The following is a 4976-nucleotide window of genomic DNA, read 5'->3' as shown; positions in this document are numbered from 1 at the left end:
TTACAACAGTGCGCTGGTCCAGCGTTTTGATTAATAGAATGCTGTACAATGGTTTCAACTTGCACCTGAGCAATACGATGATGTGAACAGAAACACAATTCTGTGAATGCTGGAAATCTGAAATAAGATCAGAAAGTGCTGCAAATATTCTGATCAATGGTCACTCACCTGAAACGTTAACTCTGCTTCTCTCTCCACAGATGCTGCCAGACCTGCTGAGTATTTCCAGCATTTCTTGTTTTTATTTCAGATTTCCAGCATCTGCAGTAAATTGCTTTTATTTTAGAGTTTGGTAGCGAACTGATCCTTTTTGCTTACTGGGCAGAACTATGCAGTGGAGTGACGCAGAAAACTGTACGAAGAACAATGTTTTTAACGGGCCCACAATTTCGAAGTTTAAGGAGGACAAAATACACAGCAATGTATGCATACAGTCAAGAGCTGTAAGTTTCAGGTAGATGTTACCTGAACAGAGGTGAGGCAGAGAATACCCAACCCGTCTCACCTTTAAATTCCTGACCAAGATAGACCGACAAGGTACAAACTCAAGTTATGTGACCAAGTCAGAGAGTTTATTAGGCTTAACCAAGATGTACAAAGTTAATACTTAACAATGGTAATAGATATTCAGTAACACACAACACCCGTTCTTGTTTCTGTGCTTGCTGCCGCACGGACTTCTCTCCTTCTTCATCCCTTGCTGTGTTTTTTCGACTGTATTCTATCTTCTCCTTTTAAGTACCAACGATCTTCTGTTGACACCTCTCTAAGTGTGCTGACGATGTCCTGTAACACCCTTTCTTTTATCCTTCTTGTGGTGCAAGGATGTTACCATATTAGTTTTGAATTGTTCCAAGTGTCCTAATTGGTCCAGGTTGACATCATTGTTTGACACTAGTTAGTTAATGGTTGAATCTACACACAGTACAGATGTTTCCCGACTCTTTCTATTTTAGCAAGGTTCCTAAAGGTTACATTCTTGCTGATCCCAGACATTTATTTCTTTAATTCTGCCTTTATCTCATCTCTCTCCATGCAAGGAGTGCTGGTGACTCTCCCATTGTTCTCACAAAAAGTTTTAAACAAAGTATAGCCTTGAAAACACATTTCATAATAAAGCAAGCAACAGATGAAACAGACTTCAATATATTGATGTACAAAGCATATCATTAATCCTATTATTTTAGCTGTCCTTATTTGTCACAAACGTAAAGTATGTCACGGTCCATCGCGCCCACATTGTGGATTCTCCTCCAGCTACATGACTTGCCTTTTTTTTTCCTATGGCTACGTGCATCTGCCACACTGACACATCTCTCAACATGACATTTTAACATAGTTCAGTGAAGATGACCGTCATGCTTCACAATCCAACATTAACATTGCAGTTCTTGCATAAATGTAAGCCATGAAAATACTCTAAACTTTACACAGCGGTGAGCAGTGTTCAGGTGATACAGAAAATCTGGTGCGTTGGGCAGAGACAATCAGTTAATCTATCAAAGTCTCTTGAAGTTATGCTCCTATCTATACTACTTACAACACAACTATTCTTTTGTTATTGAAAAGCTTGGATAGATGGCTCTGGATTGTATTATCTAAGTAAGTGGTTGTTCTCCTTCCAGCAATGTGGATTGAGGGGAGATCTGATGCAGGTGTAGGTAAGTTAGACAAGGATAACCCGTTCCCATTAGTTGATGGTACAAGGACTAGGAGACACAGATTGATGGTTTTGGGAAAGAGATGCAGGGAAATTTGAGGAAGCACTTTTTGCTTTACCTGCTACATTGCAACTGCAATGTCTGTCCACAAGTGTGGTGGAAGCAGAGACAATCAATGATTTCAATAGGAAATTGGAGAAACACTTGAAGGAAACAAACTTGCTCCAGGGTGACGCCAATCAAGCGGGAGAATGAATCTGATTGCATGATAAGAATATTTTATCAATTTCAATTCTGTCAAAACTTTGACATTTTTTTCGTTTGTAAAATACTGCAACATAAAGTATACCTGCAATTTAAGGTTGCGATGGCAGGGAATCGAACGCAGGACAACTGCTAGGAAGGCAGTTATGCTCACCACTATACCACCATCGCTTACTTTACTATGTTGGTCCAGCGTTTTGATTAATAGAATGCTGTACAATGGTTTCAACTTGTACCTGAGCAATACGATTATGTTGACAGAAACACAATACTGTGAATGCTGGAAATCTGAAATAAAATCAGAAAGTGCTGCAAATATTCTGATCATTGGTCACTCACCTGAAACGTTAACTCTGCTTCTCCCTCCACAGATGCTGCCAGACCTGCTGAGTTTTTCCAGCATTTCTTGTTTTTATTTCAGATTTCCAGCATCTGCAGTATTTTGCTTTTATTTTAGAGTTTAGGAGCGAACTGATCCTTTTTGCTTACTGGGCAGAACTATGCAGTGGACTGACGCAGAAAACTGTACGAAGAACAATGTTTTTAATGGGCCCACAATTTCGAAGTTTAAGGAGGACAAAATACACAGCAACGTATGCATATAGTAAAGAGCTGTAAGTTTCAGGAAGATGTTACCTGAACAGAGGTAAGGCAGAGAATACCCAACCCGTCTCACCTTTAGATTCCTGACCAAGATAGACCAACAAGATACAAACTCATGTTATGTGACCAGGTCAGAGAGTTTATTAGGCTTAACCAAGATGTACAAAGTTAATACTTAACAATGGTAATAGATATTCAGTAACTCAGAACACCCGTTCTTGTTTCTGTGCTTGCTGCCACACGGACTTCTCTCCTTCTTCATCCCTTGCTGCGTTTTTTCGACTGTATTCTATCTTCTCCTTTTAAGTACCAACGATCTTCTGTTGACCCCTCTCTACGTGTGCTGACGATGTCCTGTAACACCCTTTCTTTTATCCTTCTTGTGGTGCAAGGATGTTACCATATTAATTTTGTATTGTTTCATGTGTCCTAATTGGTCCAGGTTGACATCATTGTTTGACACTAGTTAGTTAATGGTTGAATCTACACACAGTACAGATGTTTCCCGACTCTTTCTATTTTAGCAAGGATCCTAAAGGTTACATTCTTGCTGATCCCAGACATTTTTTTCTTTAATTCTGCCTTTATCTCATCTCTCTCCATGCAAGGAGTGCTGGTGACTCTCCCATTGTTCTCACAAAAAGGTTTAAACAAAGTATAGCCTTGAAAACACATTTCATAAAAAAGCAAGCAACAGATCAAACAGACTTCAATATATTGATGTACAAAGCATATCATTAATCCTATTATTTTAGCTGTCCTTATTTGTCACAAACGTAAAATATGTCACGGTCCATCGCGCCCACATTGTGGATCCTCCTCCAGCTACATGACTTGGCTTTTTTTTCCTCTGGCTGCGTGCATCTTCCACACTGACACATCTCTCAACATGACATTTTAACATAGTTCAGTGAAGATGACCGTCATGCTTCACAATCCAACATTAACATTGCAGTTCTTGCATAAATGTAAGCCATGAATATACTCTAAACTTTACACAGCGGTGAGCAGTGTTCAGGTGATGCAGAAAATCTGGTGCGTTGGGCAGAGACAATCAGTTAATCTATCAAAGTCTCTTGAAGTTATGCTCCTATCAATACTACTGACAACACAACTATTCTTTTGTTATTGAAAAGCTTGGATAGATGGCTCTGGATTGTGTTATCTAAGTAAGTGGTTGTTCTCCTTGCAGCAATGTGGATTCAGGGGAGATCTGATGCAGGTGCAGGTAAGTTAGACAAGGATAACCCGTTCCCATTACTTGATGGTACAAGGACTAGGAGACACAGATTGATGGTTTTGGGAAAGAGATGCAGGGACATTTGAGGAAGCACTTTTTGCTTTACCTGCGACATTGCAAGTGCAATGTCTGTCCACACGTGTGGTGGAAGCAGAGACAATCAATGATTTCAATAGGAAATTGGAGAAACACTTGAAGGAAACAAACTTGCTCCAGGGTGACGCCAATCAAGCGGGAGAATGAATCTGATTGGATGATAAGAATATTTTATCAATTTCAATTCTGTCAAAGCTTTGACATTTTTTTCGTTTGTCAAATACTGCAACATAAAGTAAACCTGCAATTCAAGGTTGCGATGGCTGGGAATCGAACCCAGGTCAAATGCTTGGAAGGCAGCTATGCTCACCACTATACCACCATCGCTTACTGCAGTGCGCTGGTCCAGCGTTTTGATTAATAGAATGCTGTACAATGGTTTCAACTTGCACCTGAGCAATACGATTATGTTAACAGAAACACAATACTGTGAATGCTGGAAATCTGAAATAAAATCAGAAAGTGCTGCAAATATTCTGATCATTGGTCACTCACCTGAAACGTTAACTCTGCTTCTCCCTCCACAGATGCTGCCAGACCTGCTGAGTATTTCCAGCATTTCTTGTTTTTATTTCAGATTTCCAGCATCTGCAGTATTTTGCTTTTATTTTAGAGTTTAGTAGCGAACTGATCCTTTTTGCTTACTGGGCAGAACTATGCAGTGGAGTGACGCAGAAAACTGTACGAAGAACAATGTTTTTAATGGGCCCACAATTTCGAAGGTTAAGGAGGACAAAATGCACAGCAACGTATGCATATAGTAAAGAGCTGTAAGTTTCAGGAAGATGTTACCTGAAAAGAGGTAAGGCAGAGAATACCCAACCCGTCTCACCTTTAGATTCCTGACCAAGATAGACCAACAAGATACAAACTCATGTTATGTGACCAGGTCAGAGAGTTTATTAGGCTTAACCAAGATGTACAAAGTTAATACTTAACAATGGTAATAGATATTCAGTAACACACAACACCCGTTCTTGTTTCTGTGCTTGCTGCCGCACGGACTTCTCTCCTTCTTCATCCCTTGCTGTGTTTTTTCGACTGTATTCTATCTTTTCCTTTTAAGTACCAACGATCTTCTGTTGACACCTCTCTAAGTGTGCTGACGATGT

General features: G+C 39.8%; 1 non-coding gene across 1 annotated transcript; it reads right to left on the bottom strand.

Annotated features, from left to right (window-relative positions):
- Positions 1 to 4119: 4119 nt before the first annotated feature.
- Positions 4120 to 4191, bottom strand: trnag-ucc (transfer RNA glycine (anticodon UCC)). The gene has a single exon. It is a non-coding gene; the product is annotated as a tRNA-Gly (tRNA).
- Between the last annotated feature and the right edge of the window lie 785 nt (positions 4192 to 4976).

Source organism: Heterodontus francisci, unplaced genomic scaffold (genome assembly GCF_036365525.1).
Source record: "Heterodontus francisci isolate sHetFra1 unplaced genomic scaffold, sHetFra1.hap1 HAP1_SCAFFOLD_483, whole genome shotgun sequence".
NCBI lineage: Eukaryota > Metazoa > Chordata > Chondrichthyes > Heterodontiformes > Heterodontidae > Heterodontus > Heterodontus francisci.
Note: the sequence above shows the minus strand (reverse complement) of the source record. Positions and strands in the feature narration are given on the sequence as shown.